The 21,405-nt window shown below is 40.8% G+C and overlaps 1 protein-coding gene across 7 annotated transcripts in view; it reads left to right on the forward strand.

Moving 5' to 3' along the window:
• Window positions 1-21,405, forward strand: part of CDON (cell adhesion associated, oncogene regulated) — a 219,811-nt gene that overhangs the window by 128,998 nt on the left and 69,408 nt on the right. For 2 of the 7 annotated variants that reach the window (XM_075604352.1, XM_075604349.1), the window contains exon 1: window positions 10,842-11,567. The exons of the other annotated variants lie outside the window; for them this stretch is intronic. The gene's annotated coding sequence lies outside the window, so the exon portion shown is untranslated. Of the gene's footprint in view, window positions 1-10,841; window positions 11,568-21,405 lie in introns of those variants that run through there. 7 annotated transcript variants of the gene reach the window in all.

Here is a 21,405-nt window from a genome sequence, read left to right on the forward strand (position 1 = left end):
GGTTTTTTTTTTTGGGCACAGGATTGGTACCGCAGGCAAGCAGAGACCCCCGAGCACCTGCGGGGACCACACGAGGGCCACCGCCGGCATATAGTATCATTCCTGTGCATAAAAAAAAATTAAGATCTTTTATTGTATTGTATGTCTTTATTTATATAGCAAAAAAGAAGAACCGGCGCCACAGTGAATAATGAAAACCAAACCAATAGAATGTAATGTCCAAATGGAGTCCTATTAAAGTTGGTAATCAAGGATGCTCACGTCAACGATGTGATATGAAAAAAAGAAGAAGAAAAACAAATTATGGTGCAGTAACTCAAATTAGGAGGTGAAAAGGTGGGCTAAACACACAAGACAAACAGGACATACAAACCAAGACAAACACACATGAAACGTAACACTAGCACAGGCCTATTAATAAAGAAATGCTGATTTAATAAGGTGGAGGGTGAATGAGACACGCATCCGGAGGGGCAAAATTACAACCCTACTCACAAGATGCCAGATAAAACAAGCAGCGAACTGGGGACATGCAGCTGGGCTTCCAAGATGGTGACCGGGATCCTCTCACTGGCGTCCTCACGTGACAGGGGTGAAAGGCTGAATCCCTCAGGTGATACAACTTCCGGACGGGTGTGACGTCACGTCCGCTGGAGATCCACACCGGACGTTCTTTAGAGCACTAGTCCTCCACTGGTGAGCCGCAATGTCCTCAAAAGTCAACCGCTTGACTTGACTAAAAATCGCCAGATACACACTTCTCCAAACCTGGAACAGCACTAAAAACACTGGAAACTTCCCGACGCGTTTCGTACGCATGCGCGTACTTCTTCAAGGGATGTGCCAACCCCTTGGACTCTATGATATATATACCATCAGTCCTGAGCTCTGATTTGTTAATTAATGATTGTATTAAATTAACCCCATATTGGGCATACTCGAGGCGGCACTGGGGGATAGGCATATGCTAAACAAATACACAAAAAACACATAAAAAACTTAGACAACATTAAACATAATGACATTAATACATAAAAACATTAAAATATTAAAACATTAAAAAGCATTAAGAAAATAAATATTAAGAGGCAGACAATTGAATGATTCACAAAAAAGCCTTAAGTTCAAAGTCTATGTTTAACCCTTTAGGGGACATAGTTTTCAGTTCATATATCCAGTTAGCTTCACGCATACTGGCCTGCTGGAGTCTATTTCCCCCTCTTGGGTTAACATCAACTATCTCGATAGCCTGACAGCAAAGACCATTAGGGTTTTTGTCATGACAAACGAGAAAGTGATGTGAAACACTGTGTGTCACCAAGCCCCTCTTAATATTGTAAATGTGCTCGTAGATACGTCTTTGGAACGTCCTCCCTGTTCTGCCTACATATTGCAAGCCACAGGGGCATTGCAATAGGTATATAACATATATTGAATGACAGTTAATAAATTTTTGTATGGAGTAGCTCTTATTAGTGACGTTAGATTTAAACTGTCTAGCACTCTTACTATAGAGGCATGCTGTACACTTAGCACAGGTATAAAAGCCTTTCAAGCTCCCTCCTTGTCCCTGCTTATGTTGTTTCACTGGACAGCTGGGGGCTAGCTTTGACTTAAGGTTATTGGCCTTTGAAAATATGATGTTAGGTCTTTTGGGGAGAATGTCCACTAACACCTCATCTTGTAACAAGATTGGCCAATATTTGTTAATAATTTGTTTTATTTTTGGCGCCATCTCATTATACTGCGTAATGAACGCTACCTGCTTATTACTCCTTTCTTGCGTATCCTTTTTTTTATATTGGAGTAAAGTGTCTCTATGTATCCCATTGACTTGATTAAAAGCTTCATTAAAGTCAGACTCTGAATATTTTCTATTAATAAATTTTTGTTTTAGATCTTCAGATTGGATCATAAAGTTCTCTACTTCGGAACAATTACGTTTAAGGCGTACCAGTTGGCCTTTCGGAATGTTTCGCAACCACTGGGGGTTATGCTGACTATCTGCGCGTACATAATTGTTAGCCTGCACAGGTTTAAAAAAGGTCTTAGTGTGCAGTATTTCATTTTTAACATATATGTGAAGATCTAGAAAATTAATGTGCTTAATGCTAGAACTACAAGTGAATTTAAGATTAAGGTGATTGTGATTAAGGTATGTGCAAAAATTATCAAGTGATTCCTGAGTGCCTGACCATACAAAAAACACATCGTCAATGTAGCGCCGCCAGAGCACCAGGTTTGCTCCTAGAGGACAGTTGTTCCAAATAAACTCCTCCTCCCAACTGTCCATAAAAAGGTTGGCATAACTAGGAGCAAACCTCGTGCCCATAGCGGTACCACATTTCTGAATGTAATACTGTGAGTTGAATGTGAAATAATTGTGTGACAAAATAAACCTAATACCGTCTATCAAAAAATTCCTTTTAATGGGTGAATAGTTACTTGAAGTTTCCAATTTGCGAGACACGGCCACACAACCTTGATGATGATTAATGACAGTATATAAAGATGTTACATCAGCCGTGGCAAGTATATAGCCACGCTGCCATTTTAGATCTTTTAAAATTTGTAAAATATGTGTCGTGTCTCGCAAATAGGATCTAACACCAGTGACAACAGGTTGGAGATGGTGATCAATAAATTGTGAAAGGTTGGAAGTGAGGGAAGAAATACCTGAAATAATAGGTCTCCCCGGGGGTGCAGTTAAACTCTTGTGTATTTTAGGTATAAAATAAAATAACGGTGTACGTGGAAACTGAACCGACAAAAAATTAAACTCATCTTCACATATTGCTCCACTAGCTACGCCAGAAGTCAGCAATTCTCCAAGTTCGGCCCTAAATTGGACCAAAGGGTCACCGCTAAGGGGGAGGTATGTGGTTCTGTCACTCAAAAGTCTATTAGACTCCTGTAAATAATAATCTTTGTCCATCACCACAATACCCCCACCCTTATCAGCTGACTTAATAACAATGGAGTCATTCTTCTCTAGATTTTGGACTGCCTCTTTTTCCTGAATATTAAAATTATCCTTTTGGATTTTGTAAGTTCTGCATGAATTCTCAAGATCTGTACTAACCATTTCTACAAATGAGCTCACCAGGTGTCCTTGGGCGAACTTAGGGTAGAAAGTGGATGTTGGCTTAAAGATCCTTTCATGAGGGTTAGTCATACTGAGTGCCTCTCTATTAGGGCTCATTTGGTTGGATATTGCGTCCCTAGCAAAATATTTTTTCAGGGCGAGTTTGCGAGCAAATTTGTGGACGTCTATAAATAGGTTGAAACTATTTGGTCCACAAACCGGGGCAAATGTAAGGCCTTTGTTGAGTACCCTCTTTTCAATATCAGTTAGATGGTGTTTGCTGATATTGAAAATATTGGAATACTCAACCCTATTCTTTAACTGATTTCTACTAGTACCTCCTCTTCTCCCTCGGACCCTGTCTTTCTTTTTTTGTAATTCATAGGAGGTTGGTTTTCGGATGGTTGTTTGACAATTTCCACCTCTGGAAAGATATGCTCTCTCTCTTTCCTCCATTCTAAAAAAGAAAAGTTGGACTTAATGGCAGGTGTAGGGAGGGGTGTGTATGAAATGCTCTCCGCATCACTCTCAGATCCTATATCGGACAGCAGTGTGTATCTATTGCTGACCGGTATAGGTATTGACTGTGGTAATGTCAGTGCATCATACCGTTCCTTGGCTCTTTTTTGCTGCAAATATAAACTTTTGTCATGTAAAGGTGGTTTAGTAGGAATAAATGGAGTAGGAACTAATACATTAGTAATGGGTCTCTTAGGGCCAGTTTTCACTTCCTTATGCATAAATTTGCTCCTATTGGCCTTAAGCTCTTTGGATCCTATTGGTGGAGTTGGTTTCTTATTTTCTACCTTAGTGGCATTAATCTCCTTGGTTTTCTTTGACCAATCTCTTTCGCATAGGATAATTTTAATATTCAGGAAAAAGAGGCAGTCCAAAATCTAGAGAAGAATGACTCCATTGTTATTAAGTCAGCTGATAAGGGTGGGGGTATTGTGGTGATGGACAAAGATTATTATTTACAGGAGTCTAATAGACTTTTGAGTGACAGAACCACATACCTCCCCCTTAGCGGTGACCCTTTGGTCCAATTTAGGGCCGAACTTGGAGAATTGCTGACTTCTGGCGTAGATAGTGGAGCAATATGTGAAGATGAGTTTAATTTTTTGTCGGTTCAGTTTCCACGTACACCGTTATTTTATTTTATACCTAAAATACACAAGAGTTTAACTGCACCCCCGGGGAGACCTATTATTTCAGGTATTCCTTCCCTCACTTCCAACCTTTCACAATTTATTGATCACCATCTCCAACCTGTTGTCACTGGTGTTAGATCCTATTTGCGAGACACGACACATATTTTACAAATTTTAAAAGATCTAAAATGGCAGCGTGGCTATATACTTGCCACGGCTGATGTAACATCTTTATATACTGTCATTAATCATCATCAAGGTTGTGTGGCCGTGTCTCGCAAATTGGAAACTTCAAGTAACTATTCACCCATTAAAAGGAATTTTTTGATAGACGGTATTAGGTTTATTTTGTCACACAATTATTTCACATTCAACTCACAGTATTACATTCAGAAATGTGGTACCGCTATGGGCACGAGGTTTGCTCCTAGTTATGCCAACCTTTTTATGGACAGTTGGGAGGAGGAGTTTATTTGGAACAACTGTCCTCTAGGAGCAAACCTGGTGCTCTGGCGGCGCTACATTGACGATGTGTTTTTTGTATGGTCAGGCACTCAGGAATCACTTGATAATTTTTGCACATACCTTAATCACAATCACCTTAATCTTAAATTCACTTGTAGTTCTAGCATTAAGCACATTAATTTTCTAGATCTTCACATATATGTTAAAAATGAAATACTGCACACTAAGACCTTTTTTAAACCTGTGCAGGCTAACAATTATGTACGCACAGATAGTCAGCATAACCCCCAGTGGTTGCGAAACATTCCGAAAGGCCAACTGGTACGCCTTAAACGTAATTGTTCCGAAGTAGAGAACTTTATGATCCAATCTGAAGATCTAAAACAAAAATTTATTAATAGAAAATATTCAGAGTCTGACTTTAATGAAGCTTTTAATCAAGTCAATGGGATACATAGAGACACTTTACTCCAATATAAAAAAAAGGATACGCAAGAAAGGAGTAATAAGCAGGTAGCGTTCATTACGCAGTATAATGAGATGGCGCCAAAAATAAAACAAATTATTAACAAATATTGGCCAATCTTGTTACAAGATGAGGTGTTAGTGGACATTCTCCCCAAAAGACCTAACATCATATTTTCAAAGGCCAATAACCTTAAGTCAAAGCTAGCCCCCAGCTGTCCAGTGAAACAACATAAGCAGGGACAAGGAGGGAGCTTGAAAGGCTTTTATACCTGTGCTAAGTGTACAGCATGCCTCTATAGTAAGAGTGCTAGACAGTTTAAATCTAACGTCACTAATAAGAGCTACTCCATACAAAAATTTATTAACTGTCATTCAATATATGTTATATACCTATTGCAATGCCCCTGTGGCTTGCAATATGTAGGCAGAACAGGGAGGACGTTCCAAAGACGTATCTACGAGCACATTTACAATATTAAAAGGGGCTTGGTGACACACAGTGTTTCACATCACTTTCTCGTTTGTCATGACAAAAACCCTAATGGTCTTTGCTGTCAGGCTATCGAGATAGTTGATGTTAACCCAAGAGGGGGAAATAGACTCCAGCAGGCCAGTATGCGTGAAGCTTACTGGATATATGAACTGAAAACTATGTCCCCTAAAGGGTTAAACATAGACTTTGAACTTAAGGCTTTTTTGTGAATCATTCAATTGTCTGCCTCTTAATATTTATTTTCTTAATGCTTTTTAATGTTTTAATGTTTTAATGTTTTTATGTATTAATGTCATTATGTTTAATGTTGTCTAAGTTTTTTGTGTGTTTTTTGTGTATTTGTTTAGCATATGCCTATCCCCCAGTGCCGCCTCGAGTATGCCCAATATGGGGTTAATTTAATACAATCATTAATTAACAAATCAGAGCTCAGGACTGATGGTATATATATCATAGAGTCCAAGGGGTTGGCACATCCCTTGAAGAAGTACGCGCATGCGTACGAAACGCGTCGGGAAGTTTCCAGTGTTTTTAGTGCTGTTCCAGGTTTGGAGAAGTGTGTATCTGGCGATTTTTAGTCAAGTCAAGCGGTTGACTTTTGAGGACATTGCGGCTCACCAGTGGAGGACTAGTGCTCTAAAGAACGTCCGGTGTGGATCTCCAGCGGACGTGACGTCACACCCGTCCGGAAGTTGTATCACCTGAGGGATTCAGCCTTTCACCCCTGTCACGTGAGGACGCCAGTGAGAGGATCCCGGTCGCCATCTTGGAAGCCCAGCTGCATGTCCCCAGTTCGCTGCTTGTTTTATCTGGCATCTTGTGAGTAGGGTTGTAATTTTGCCCCTCCGGATGCGTGTCTCATTCACCCTCCACCTTATTAAATCAGCATTTCTTTATTAATAGGCCTGTGCTAGTGTTACGTTTCATGTGTGTTTGTCTTGGTTTGTATGTCCTGTTTGTCTTGTGTGTTTAGCCCACCTTTTCACCTCCTAATTTGAGTTACTGCACCATAATTTGTTTTTCTTCTTCTTTTTTTCATATCACATCGTTGACGTGAGCATCCTTGATTACCAACTTTAATAGGACTCCATTTGGACATTACATTCTATTGGTTTGGTTTTCATTATTCACTGTGGCGCCGGTTCTTCTTTTTTTCTAATTGTGCTTTGACTGACTGTACTGTCAGTGTTTACCTGGCTGCCAGTTTTTTAACATATAAGTGTTTTAATTTATATACTAGCGCTGTTTTACACCATTCTTTTTTCTGTTTATTTATATAGCGCCATAAATGTACATAGCGCTTCACAGTAGTAATACATATCATATAAATAACAAATAATATAAATAACAGGTCATGGGAATAAGTGCTTCAGAAATAAAAGTAACATTAAGGAAGAGGAGTCCCTGCTCCGAAGAGCTTACAATCTAATTGGTAGGTTGGGGAACATATATAGACAGTAGGAGGGAATTCTAGTAAGTGCGTCTGCATGGGGCCAAGCTTTATGTATCATGTGTCCAGGATTATCCAGTGCTATTCATATGCTTCTTTAAGCAGATGTGTCTTAAGGTGGGTCTTAAAGGTGTATGGAGAGGGTGCTAGTCGGGTATTGAGGGGAAGGGCATTCCAGAGGTGCGGGGCAGAAAGTGAGAAAGGTTTAAGGCGGGAGAGAGCTTTAGATAAAAAGGGGGTAGAAAGAAGACATCCTTGAGAAGAATGCAGGAGTCGGGTTGGTGCATAGCGAGAAATTAGGGCTGAGATGTAAGGAGGGGCAGAAGAATGTGTGTGAGATACGGGATTTGATCGGAAGCCAGGAGAGGGATTTCAGGCGGGGAGATGCGGAGACAGATTTAGAAAAGAGTAGAGTGATTCTGGCAGCAGCGTTTAGGATAGATTGTAGGGGAGACAGGTGAGAGGTAGGAAGGCCGGACAGCAGGAGGTTGCAGTAATCGAGACGTGAGAGAATGCGGGCCTGAGTCAGAGTTTTAGCAGTCAAGTAACAGAGGAAAGGACGTATCTTTGTGATATTGCGGAGGAAAAAGCAACAAGTTTTAGAAACGTTTTGAATATGAGAGGAGAATGAGAGAGAGGAATTAAGTGTAACCCCTAGGCAGCGTGCTTGGGTTACTGGGTGAATGATCGTTTTCCAATAGTAATTTGGAAGGAGGTAGTAGGGCAAGGTTTGGGAGGAAGTACAAGGAGCTCTGCTTTTGCCATGTTAAGTTTCAGTCGGCGGATGGCCATTCAGGATGATATTCCATAGAGGCATTCAGAAACTTTGGTCTGTATAGCAGGTGTAAGGCCAGGGGTTGAAAGGTAAATTTGTGTGCCGTCAGCATAGAGGTGATATTTAAACCCAAAAGATGTCATTAGGTCACCTAGAGAGAGTGTGTAAAGAGAAAAGAGAAGGGGTCCCAGGACAGAGCCCTGGGGTACCCCCACAGAGAGATTAATAGAGGAGGAGGAGGTGTTAGCAAAAGCGACACTGAAAGTACGATGGGAGAGGTAAGAGGAGATCCAGGATAGAGCTTTATTCCGAATACCAAGAGTATGGAGAATGTGAAGGAGAAGAGGGTGGTCCACGGTGTCGAATGCTGCAGAGAGGTCGAGTAATATGAGCAGAGTGTAATAACCTTTGCCTTTGGCAGCATGGAGGTCGTCAGTTATTTTAGTGAGGGCTGTTTCAGTAGAGTGAGCAGTGCGGAAGCCAGATTGTAGAGGGTCTAGAAGAGAATAGGTGTTGAGAAAGTGTAGCAATCGAAAGAATACAAGACTTTCAAGGAGTTTGGAGGCAAAAGGCAGGAGGGAGACAGGTTGATAGTTAAAAGGACAGGTAGGGTCAAGCTTGCTGTTTTTGAGTAATGGTATGACTGTTGCATGCTTGAAGGAGGATGGAAAGGTTCCAGAGTAGAGGGAAGAGTTAAAGATCTGTGTGAGCATAGGGATTATAGAAGGAGCAAGAGGTTTTAGGAGATGGGAGGGAATGGGATCAAGAGGGCAAGTGGTAGAGGGAGAAGAGGAGATCAGCAGTGATGTATGTTAGGGGAGTAAAGGGGTTGTTGGGGGCCCAGGGGGTGGGTGTGTTGTGTATTGCAATATTTATTGGGGGCAATTGTCCCCAATAAACATGCTATTGTGCCTTAACCCCTTCATTGCCTTAGCAGATAGCCGCTAAGGAAATTAAGCTGCTTTAATATCTTTTTTTTAAATAATGTGCAGGAGCAGGGCGTCTCCTGAGCTGAACCGATTTGATTTCTTGCTCAGGGATCCCCTGCTTCCTGAGTTACCGGCCCCTGTATGGGTCATCAGATGCCAGTGTCGCCGCCATTTTTAAAGCGCCCACGTCACATCACGTGCGACATGTAAATAATGAAGGAGATACCGGCACCCCATATCTGGGCCTGTATCTCGGGAAGCAGGGGGTCCCCGAGGCTGAAATCAACGCGGTTCAGCTCAGGAGACCCCCTGCTCCCTCACTCTATTAATAAAAGTTATATTAAGGCAGCTTCATTACCATAGCGGATAGCCGCTACGGTAATGAATTATTTTTTATTTTATGTGTGTTTTGATACTAGTGTAGATGAGCAGGGGGTCTCCTGAGCTGAACAGCATTGGTTTCAGCCTCGGGGACCCCCTACTTCATGAGATTTAGGCCCAGTTGCAGGGTGCCGGTATCCCCCGGCAGGATTTAAATCCCCCGGTCATGTGACGCGGCAGCTCTAAAAGCACAGGGGATACCGGCACCCCATAACGCGGCCTGTATGTCATGAAGTAGGGGGTCCCCGAGGCTGAAACCAAATGAAGTTCAGCTCAGGAGACATCCTTCACATGTATATCATTATTAAAATGTATATTTATACTGTACGATTGCCGGTAAGAGCCGTGTATGGAGACGCAGCATCTCCATGCAGCTCTTACAGGCTGCTTTTTTTTCTCAGCTATCGCGCTTTACAAGTTTAAGCGCAATAGCAGGGGGGGGGGGGAACAACTTGCGCATTCTGGCATTTTTTGGATCGCACGGACCAAAATGGGATTCACTTGTTAGTGAATCCCTCGTTTGGCTTCACTTTTTAACGTGCGAGTCCAAATTTCAGACTCGCGCGAAAAAGCTCGCTGCTTAGTGCATAGCTCCCTCAGATTGGGTGGTGGATCCAATGGGGCACCACCTTGGAATGTGGGCAAAATCTGGGGCACAACAATTGCACCAAATGTGTCAAAGGAAAAAATCATATTGATTTCCATTGAATTTTTTTCTTTTGATATCTGGTGCAGATTTTGTGCCCCAGAATTGTGCCCTTTTGCCTTGATACATATTTCCCTATGTTAATAAACTCTATCCATTGTGTAACTGATGTTGAATCATCTTGTGTCAAATTTCTGATTACAGATGTACTGGTTGAAAGACAATGTTTTTTTTTTTTTTTTTTAACTAAAGTCTCAAAGGCTGCAAAACTAAGGAAAATTAAGTGCAAAAGATTTTCACCAGATTTATCAGAGGAAAAACTCCCTTTGCTTTCAATGGAATTACTTTTATTTGAATGATAATGGGAGTGGGGGTGTTGCCCTGTTTTTTTTTAGCCAGGAGACTTTAGTAAATAGACCCCAAAATATGTGTGCAAAAAGGTTAGAGATCTGGTTGAAGTCAATAGGGGTTATTTACTAAAGTCTCCCATCTGCAAACCAGTTCAAAATATGCAACAGATTTATCAAAGGGGAAAAAATATATTACTTTCAATGTGATTCCTTTTATTTGATAAATATGGTGCTTTTTTTAAATAATTTTTGCAATAGTATTGTCCCCGTTTTGGAGCCCGAAGTTTTTATTAAATAGACCACAATGTGTGTAAGAAGATAAATCCCACACAATAAGGGTCAGTTAAGAGAGGTGTGTGTGTGTGTGTGTGTGTGTGTGTGCTTGCTACTAAAGATGGTGGGTGCTGAGTGTCTGTAAGTGGGTAACCTCTGTGCTGGGGGCTAGGTGTTATTATACTGGTGCCTCTGGAATTTCAATCCTGGGAATCATGCAACATTTGCCTGAAGCTGTCATCTAGCAAAGCAAAAGGTCAGTCCAGGGCGACCCTTTACCTACCAGGAATGCGGAACAGCAGCAACTCTAGGGAAGAGGAGGGTGGGGAAGGAGGAGGCAGGGAAGAGAAGCAGGGAGAGGGGAAAGTGCACTGAGATATAGAGATTGACCATTTGAGTGCTATGTCCTGCTCTAGTACTGAAGGGGTTTCCCCTCCCTGATGTGATATGTGAGGGTCTCTCACACGCACAGTCCCAGCCCCTTTTACATTCCCTCCTCCCCCTGATCTCTCCTCCTCTGCTCCTTCCTCCCCCTCATCCACCTTCTCCTGCTGCCACTGGCTCTCAGTCTCCGGTGCCTCTTCTTCCCTTCCCGAGTACGGGAAGCAGCCACGGCGGGAGTGAGAGTTAAGAAAGAGCCAGAGCCACCTGGATATAAGAACCAAGGACCGGGAACAGGGGGTGCAGATCTGGGGAAGCAGATCCTGTAGTCAGGCACCTGGATCTGGGGGAGATCTCTTAGACAGTGGAGCTGTGATCTTGAAACCGGGCACCTGGAGCTGAAGACCGGGGAGAAGAGATCAAAGAGCTGGGAAACCAGGTCTTAAAGGGTCTTTATACGTAATCCTTCTCTCCAGCTGGAGGGGGCAGAGACCGGTGCCCTCCCACCCTCCCCCTGGGGTTTGGAGTAGGGCTGGGAAGCCCGGACCTGTTGCACCGGGGTCGAGACGGGAAGGCTGTGCACAAGATCGCCCGGGGATCACCGAGATCTAGTGGTTTCTCCCGGACTGATCTTCCCCCTTCACGGTTGGACTTGGTCTCTGAGGCATGTACCTTGGGATTTATTCCGGGTCCTATGGGCACAGAGAGCCCGTGTCAAAGGTAAGTCTGGTCTTTCTACATATGTATAAACAGGGGTTTGAAGGCATTAGTAGAAGACCTCACTGCTGGAGAGGTCATTCACCTAAATGGCCATATCGTCCAAGTTTCTATAACAGGGAGAGTCCCAGGTAATTATGTGTATTATATTCTAATTTCTTCCTGATAACCTTCATACAATTCAATAAATGGTCAAGAAACCCATCTTCACCTTTCTTGCTAACTCCTGACAAGCTTTTACACATTGGCCAGTAAGGAAGCAAACTTGTATGTGTTTGTCAATTAAGCTAAAAACGTGACACTTTTTTGTTGCAGAATAGTTCAATTACTTAATCATAGGAACCACACGTTGTTGTTGTTGTTGTTGTTGCTGCTGTTTTTGTTGTTGTTGTTGATGATGATCAAACGACTAAATTGTCTTCTGTGTTATATTCATTAGTTGCTGGGGAGGTCCTTCGACCAGTTAGATATGTGGCACATGTATCAAGGCAAAAGTGGAGCAGTTCTGGGGAAAAACAATTACACCATATGTATCAAAGAGCAAAAATATATTTTAGCTTCATTTTTGTTTTTTTGCTTTGATACATATAGTATGTGTTTGTGTGTGTGGTATGTATGTATATGTGTGTGTATGTATGTGTGTAAATATATATATATATATACACATACACACATACACACACCATGATACATTTGCCCCATGGGATTTACACATCACTGATGAGAATTCCTTCATACAATTAAATGGTTAAGTAATGATGGATGCCTTTAAATCAAATGGGCAATGCTATTTGTACTCTATTTAAAGAAAGGTTATTCTATATATCTGTTTTAAGAACATAACAAGACATTTTAATATAGGTTATTTTAAAAACATATATTAGCACTTCCAATATTTTACTACTACCTCTTTTATAGTCATATTACAATCACTGTTAGAACATTCCACAGATACCGTACATTATGTATCTATTTAAAAATAAGTATCCGTATGGCTACATCGAGGTGTGAATCGTATTTGTAGTACAGTATGTCCTGAGAAACAATGTAGTGAGAAATAAATGAATGGAATTAACATTCAATAACAGAAGTTTTTATTGTGTTATTGGAATAACTTGAATTTTCTTAGTGTTAAGCAGCAAACACTGAAACTAGCTGCCTCCACTGAAAATTGAAGGACATCTATCTTACATTACTGTAGCTGGGGGAGAGGGGTTGGTAATAAACACACTGCTCATCATCTCCCTTATGGAGATACTGTAGTGAAAGGTGCAATTACTCCAAAAAGATGGAGAACAAAAATCATTAGACTTAAAAAATATATATTTATATATTATAATTACAATTACTGAGAATTGATGTTCACCTCTAAAGGGATCTTGCTGTCATCTGTCCAAACACTAAAGTCCCTTATTGAATGATCAGCCAGCATCTGTATTTCTCACTACACTGCAAATATATTTTCACTTCATTGGTTTATATAGGTTAGTATCTTTGTTTTGCAGCCCAGCATCTGTGAGTAGCGTAAGAGACAGACAGACAGGTTTAGCAAAGTTAGGGTACAAGTAGTACTTTTTATATTAACACACCAAAAAATGGTTGAATATCAAAGTCTTCCACATTAAAGCAATTTGATTTCTGTGTGGAAATGCAGGGGAATTTCAGTGCCAGTGTGTGTATGTCCATCTACTAAACAATGTCACTGACCAATCTAAAGAACATAACTGGAGGGGCAGAGGGATTAAAACAAATCACAACATCCTCCCACCCCCTTCCGTCCCCCCAGCCAGTTAAGTATTGTTTGAAGTCTCTTTCAGGTCTAGACTGTATCTCTGCAGGGCACTGGGAGACAAATGCAGAGAGGAAAAAGTATTGCAAATTTGCAATCCAACCCTACCCCTTTCTGTATCCTGCTGCGACTCAGGCTGCTTTTGGTTGGGGGCATAGCAGGCAGCTGCCCTATGGCTCTAGCGCGCGCGCACACACACACACACACATACATATGTATATTAAAATGTGTGTGTGCGTGTATGTACATACACACCTTTTGGCTGTGTAGGTTTGGTTGTTTCATTTTGTAGCCCATGATCTACTTTCAGCACATAACAAGCACCTTCATTGCTTGAGGGGGCCAGCAACACTTTGAAAGGGTTGATTGTGTTTCTGCTAAATACCTCATGATCTGCTATCACTAAATTGCACCAGTGATGCATTCCTGGTCTTTCCAGCACCAAAGGGAGCTAAACGAGTCTGCAGGGGATAAAACATACATTTGGCCAAGGGCCTCTAGAAGTCATCCATACATCAGCCAAGTCGTTACGGCTAAAGGAAATAAAAGGTAGTTACTGTTGGGGAAACTCAATAGTTTGTCTCCCTTTTCACCACTTTTTATTTACACCATAAAGGGTTATATTTTAAGTAAACTCTGTAGTGATGCATCATCCAATGGTTAGTTAGACCGGAGTCAATCCAGAGAACAGAAACTACAGAGGTGAAAGGTTTGCATCAAAACCCTATGAGGAAAGTTCAACTTCAATATTTACATTGTGGAAGAAAGGTAGAGAGGGGATTTGAAAGAGACTCAAATAACTCGAGTACAGAAGGGAATCATTTTCCAGAGAAAAGAGCAGTGCCACAGGGTCATGATTTGAAACTTAAGGGGGAGGGTGAACTGGGAGAAATTTGAGAGTAATTTGCTGAAAGGGTAGTAGAGACATGGAGCAGAGTCTTTTCACCCTAAGGGCAGTGTTTGAAGTGGTCCGATCCGCAAATAATGTTAATTAAACCGAATAAAGAAAACTCTGTCTATGGGGAAGGAAACATTAATTGAAATGTTTAACTAATATTATTTGCCTGTATTTCTATCTGCTCATTTTGTGACACAATGTTTACCTTTTAAAGATACACCAACTGTTCTGCAGCCCTAAACAACCGTATTTGCGCTGCTCTTTTGTATACTTGGTCTACTTTCATTCATTGATTAACTTCCTATGATGGTTGAAAAGGTATAATAAATCCCTGCCCGTACAGTAAGCAAATTAGTTTTTGGTGCCAAAGGTACCAGAAATTAAGTCACTTGCCCAAGTGTCTTCACTACTTGGTTATTGGCTGAAGTGTAACAGTAGTATTTCTTTGTAGAATTAACCTTTTGCAAATGGGGTCAAAAGAGCTTCACCCCTTCCCCTATAGCTCTTTTGTAATCTGGCCTAGCTCCACTTTTGTTAATGGCATGTTTATTATTGCAAATCAAATTAAGGGGTTAATATCTTCCTGGGTAAGGGGAGAACAGTTTCACAAGAATATTGAATAAGGGCCATAGAGGAGATAATATTTCCACAGTGTTAAGGAATTTGCATCAAATTCCATAAAATACTTTGGTGAAATACCAGCACATGCGTTTATAATATTACCAAAAAAAAAAAAACGTTAAAAGAGAACTCACATTTAACAGTCCTTACATTTGATTAATCTTCCATTTGTTTTAAAGCATATGCAGTCTATCTTAAAAGTAACTTTTCCCTTTTGCAGCAAAAATATACAACACACCATTTAAAATAGGGTTTTGTTCAAAACAACTGTATTGTGCTGCATTCTATCTCACTACCTCTATTTTCCTAATTGTGTTTTGGCTTGTGTATATTAATCTCCTCATAATGGCACCGTTTTTGTTCAGTCAATTATTAGTGATACGCCCGAATAATGCCTAACTGAGCCAAATCTTAGATCTGATGACATGCAAATAAAATAATTCATTACAGCTGCATGTCACAAGCACCTTCGAAATTCCAGGGTTGTCTGCACAGATAATGTTAATCCCCTGGAGTCTCGCTGTTTCCCATTAAATGTGCGCTTAGTCTTAAAAACATGGAATTTTCTGTTAATGTTGAAAGCCCCTGTGGTACTGTAGGAGTTAATCAGCAACAGATTCATCAGTTCAACGTGTGTGTGTGTGTGTGTGTGTGTGTGTGTGTGTGTATATAATATATAGACTCACACTTTGAACATAATAATTGACATTACAAATGAATCATGACTGCACTTAAACATTACATTTAAGTTGTAATGCTACTCCAGTTGTTGGTAGGGATTCCTCATTCTTTCCCTGTTAATCTTTTGTTTGCAACAAATATTCTCTAAAACTGCTGCATAAATGTGTGTGTATACACCCACACTCATCAGCCCTTGTTGATCCACTGCTGCATGAAGACCTCCCCAATGTTCTTCCAGGTACTGCGGTCGCAAACCTCTCTTCTCCTCCATGTTGATCCAACAAATATTCTGATTTCGTACTCCTGTCTTACTTTTGGTTGTAGTCTTTGTCTTTTATTTTACCTTGGAATCCAGTCAAGTACAACAATGGTAATTTCTTCTTGCGATATATCTGCCCCACTACTATTTTCATTTCTTTATCCTTTTGTTTGCCTGTGAACACATTAATTCTTCTTCCTGTCTTTTCCAGTAATACCCAGTATACATCTCTCCATGCTTTGAGTTGTCTGAAGCTTCTGAATTATCTTCGCATTTAGGGTCCAAGTTTCACATTTATACGTGAGCACAGGCAGAATAGACTGGTCAAACACTTTCCTCTTGACGCACAGTGGAAGGTTCCCTTGGAAGATTATCTTATTTCTTCCAAATGCGCTCCATCCAGCCTTCATTCTCCTATGGATTTAATTTGAAAGGTTCCCATCCATTGTTACTTGCCAGCCAAGGTAGACATGTTCTTCAACTTCCTCTAATTTTATTCTATTTATTTAGATTTTTGTAGAGTTGACATATTTGTTGAACATCACTTTGGTCTTTTCTGAGATTCATATGGAAGCCCACCTTCTTAGGTCTGTAATATAGTGCGGGGGCGCGCACGGCGCTGCACGTGGCGCGCACATTTAGTTTGTTGCCAGCGGTGACGCGCACGGCTAGGGGGCATGGCTCTGACGTCGCAGCGTTAGGCCGAGCTGTGATTGGCTCGCGGCGTCACGTGACACGGCAGCAGTGCGAAAATACACATTTCTTGTATTTGCTCTGATCTGCCACGTCACCGTTCATGGCCATGCACGAGCGTCTCGACTGTATCAACGTCAGCCTCCCACAGTCAATTATTATTGATGAGCGCACGTGCACTATATTACAGACCTTACTTGCTTCAGCTAGTACCCTGATTTGTTCCTGTAGGTCTTCTGGACTTATAGCAAAAATAACAAGTCATCTGCACATTGTAGGTTATTCAAGTATTTACCGCTGATTTTGATTCCTTTTTCTTCTCTATTCAATGTCTTGAACAATTCTTGGTGTTGCTGTAAAAAGCTTTGTTGACCTGGTGTCTCCCTGTTGCACTCCATTGCTGAGCCTTACTGTATGTTGCTTGTATCTTCATGTAATGAAATGGTTGATGTGAGATTCTTGTAAATGTTCCTTATAATATCAATGTACACTTCTAAAACACTTCACATTCTTAATGTATTTAAAACTGCTTAAGTGTTGACAGAATAAAATGCTTTTTTGTAACCTATGAATCCTAAACTGATTGCTAGATTATATTCTTTAGTTCTGGAAATCACTACTTGTATGACTTGGATGTGGTCAATTCCATTGTATCCATTGGACTGACAAATCCTGCTTGTTCTTCCCTAAGGCCTGTAATATAGTGGGGGTGTGGGGCAGTTATAGTTGGCTGTGGTTAGCCAGCCATTGTATGCTAGGGCCACGCGCGCGCACGGCATTGAGCGTGGACCCGGACGATAACGGGGAATACTCAGAAAACTAAGTATTCGCGCCGCTACCGCCATTGTTGTGTGTGTGTGTGTGTGTGTGTGTGTGTGTGTACAATGTTAATAAATTATTCTCAACGTGTCGTGGTTTTTAAAAATATATATATAATAAATTAATAGCACACAATCTATGTGTGTGTGTATATATATATATATATATATATATATATATATATATATATATATATATATATATATACACACACACACACACACGTACACATACACATACACATACACATACACATACAAACACAGCAAACCTGTCACTCCCGGGAGCACGGACTGTACACACAAAAAGTGTGCATCACGTGCACACGCGTTCGTGTCTACTATAGAACAAGCCTAAGATGGGGACAGTCCAGGGTTCATTGCAGCCGACCAGTGAGTATCTTCGTAAAAATGTAAGTGATTGGAAGAAGCCTTATTTGTTTTTAGTTATTGAGGTCTAATTGTTTGTGGATTGCTCCTGCTCTTTGTGTATATCTATATCTCTCTATCTAAACAATTGTGTGTGTGTGTGTGTGTGTGTGCGCGCGTGTGCGCGTGCCTGTGTGCCCAAATTAACGTTGCCATAACATTTGAGGAAAGTGTAGCAGCATACAGTAGTAACAGGGTAGATCGCCTTTATTCCGTGCTACAAACTCCATTTGTTTTGGAACACACCGCATTTCTATTGTCCCATTAGTGCCACAGAGGCCTGCAAACCATATCATAGCAATGTTCCCTACTCCCTAATGGCACAGAAGAGGCTAAAATGGATGTGGCTAGGGCACACTGACTTCAGTAGTCCCCGACAAGAACAACAAAGACAACTGTGTGATTGGAAACATGGTTAATATTTTTTTTAGTGGGCAAATCAGAGTTTACTTGTAAGTACAGAAGCTCCAAGTGTCTGTGCCGTTTCCTAAGGAAGTAATTCCCAGTTCTGCAAAAATTCTGCAACAATATATAATCATCCATTTAAATTTTATTGTGGTTTTGTGCATAGGAGAGCAGTTTTCTTAAAGCAGCAATTTCACATTAAAAAAAAAAAACACACAATATACACTTTAATTAAAGCATTGGTACAGGTTGGGGGGGTAGGGGGGGGGGGATCAAAGGCTAAATCCCACTATAATTGGCTCCTGGGTGTCCCTGGTTCCCAAGCTACATACCGGTGTAGTTACTGGTGGTTTTGCTGGGTATTTAAATGCCCGTCTAATTAGATGCTTCAGAGAAGGTTCACACTCTTTAATCTCTTTGGTGATAAGATTGTTTGTGGAACCTTCCCTTACTCAGGCGAAACATAACCCCCAGCCCTCCTCCCCCTCCCCCAGCCCTCCTCCCCCTCCCCCTCCCCCTCCCCCAGCCCTCCTCCCCCTCCCCCTCCCCCTCCCCCAGCCCTCCTCCCCCTCCTTTAATACTTCCTGGGAAGTACTTACAATGTCATCATTAGCTAAACAGTTAATAGTGGTAGACAGTAAATGAATAATTCCAGTGCTCCCGGTGGCTATATAAACATACTCATTTGTCACAGAAAGTAAAATAAGTAGGATTTTAAATGTAATGAAATCTTTCCAAAGGGAGGCAATTTCATTAGGAAGCTGTTTAAAAAATATATTTTTGTTTGTTTCTCTTTTTAATATTTAAACCAAGAAATCTGTGCTGTGTTTAATAACTTCATTTATTGCAGTACTGTATATGCTGACAGTAAAATTGCAGGTTATAAAGGGTCACAAATTGACCGTATACTAGATAAGTTTAGAATTAAATGGCCCGGAAGAAAATAGAAATGTATCCTTTCTACACAGGAAGCCTATTACCGTTCTAAATTAAATTTAAAAAATGGGACTGGGAAAGGGGGTACCTGCTCTGTGGACCTGAACTATTGGCAGAGACATGAGTTCAATGTAGGCGATTAACACCATTTTAAATAAACCTGAAAAATATTTGTAACTTTGTCATTTCTCTTGCTTTTAAGATCTCCATAGCAACAGAATGCTTTGGAATGTTTTTACAATCTGTGCCTTATGTCTCTTTGTAAACTGTTGTATATGTACAGTGTTCATTCTCAATATTTTCCTTTTTTTTTTTTTTTAGATGTTTTGCTTGTCTATTGATGGCATCATTATTACTTCAATTCTTCGGGGCAGGGTCTGTCTCCCTGTGCCTTTTTGTTGTCATTTACCTCTTGCGCTTACCCACATTTGTTTTTTTATTTCCATTGTATTGTAATTTTGTATAGCGCTGTGTACGCTGCTGGAGCTATATAAATAAAATTATAGATACATTTAAAGAGCTAATGAGAGGACAATAATTACCAGCTAATATGTGACCGGAGCAGACCCCAGGAAAATAGAAAGTATTTACCCAAAGTAAAAAAAAAAAAAAAAGCTACATTTTAACTGTTAGGGAGGTTGAATTTTTCCAAACAAGCCATTTATATTGATATGTTGGTTAGTAAATAAAAATATCACTTGTGAGCACACTGATCTGTCAGACAGGTCTGCAACATTTTTTTTCTTCCCACCATTATCTCTTAGGCCTGGGACATAGTACAGAATTTGGTGCTGCCGCTCGCTCTACCAGGAGCTTTTTGCTGTCCTGGCAGAGGAGACAGCAAGTGCGCTTGGGAGGCGGGTATCACTGTGTGTGTGTGTCACTTGGTAGCTGTCAGTGTGTGTGTGTCACTTTGAAGTGGTCTGTGTGTTTGTGTGTCACTGGGAAACCTGTGTGTGTGTGTGTGTGTGTGTATATTATATAATATTTTAAAATTAAAAAAAAAAAACATGTTGTGAGAATAAATTATTTATTAACATTGTGCAACTTTGATAAATATATTCACACACACACATTACACACATGACACACATGACACACACACATTACACACACACATTACACACACACATTACACACACACATTACACACACACACATTACACACACACACATTACACACACACACATTACACACACACACATTACACACACACATACACATACATACACATATATACATACATACACATACATACATACACATATACACATATAGTAAGTATAGATATAGAATAAAGTACCTGTTGTCTAAATTTAGCATAGGTTGAACTTGATGGACGCACGTCTTTTTTCAACCTCATCTACTATGTAACTATGTAACATACATACACATATACATACATACATACACACACACACACATACACATACACACACATACACACACATACACACACATACACATACACATACAAACGCATACACACACACACACACACATACACACATACACATACACACATACACACACACCTCTGCTGGTCTGGTGGCTCTGTAGTTACAATGCCGGACCGGCTGCAGCCCCATTGGATGGGAGCGGTTACGTGACCGCTCCTCCGCTTCCCAGAGCGGCAAATTTCAAACTTGCCTGTCTCGGGGAAGTTTCTCAGCCTCCGCACGCATCAGAACGCATGCGAAGGGAGAAACTATAGCCACGCTGATAACAGATGCAGGGGCTTTGTGCATCTGTTCAGCGCGGCTCAGTTCGGCTCAGCCGGCTCAGCGACGCTGAGTTCACTATGTCCTAGGCCTTAGCATACAGTACTTCCAATGCAACCAGGGATTCTGGGAAATGACATGCAAATGAACACACAGTATCACCTTTTGCTTTTGTTTTCTATTGTACTTTCCCTTTACCCCTTTAAGTAATTTCCAGTAAAGACTCTGTACCAGGTATTGGGACATCATTTGACATTTGAATGCATACAGTATGCTACAGTACATCCAACTTCTCACTGCCAGCCATACTGACCAAGCAACAAATGCAATTTTGCTCATCATTAGAATTGGGTCACCGTGACACTTCTTGTGTTTCTAATATAGAGAAACAAAATCTATTCTGCTATAAATAAGGTTTCTTTTTTTATTTGTTGAGATTTCTCTGTTGACTGTAGCAGTGCCCTAGGGAAATACAGCTCTCTAAGTGCAACGTTATTATCACGTGTGAAATTCAATGCAACAGCAAGTCGAGTTCTGAAGGACCTCTCTCCCTCTCCTTGATTCCTACTTGAACGTGTCGGGACAGCTGT

This window comes from Ascaphus truei, chromosome 6 (assembly GCF_040206685.1).
Source record: "Ascaphus truei isolate aAscTru1 chromosome 6, aAscTru1.hap1, whole genome shotgun sequence".
NCBI lineage: Eukaryota > Metazoa > Chordata > Amphibia > Anura > Ascaphidae > Ascaphus > Ascaphus truei.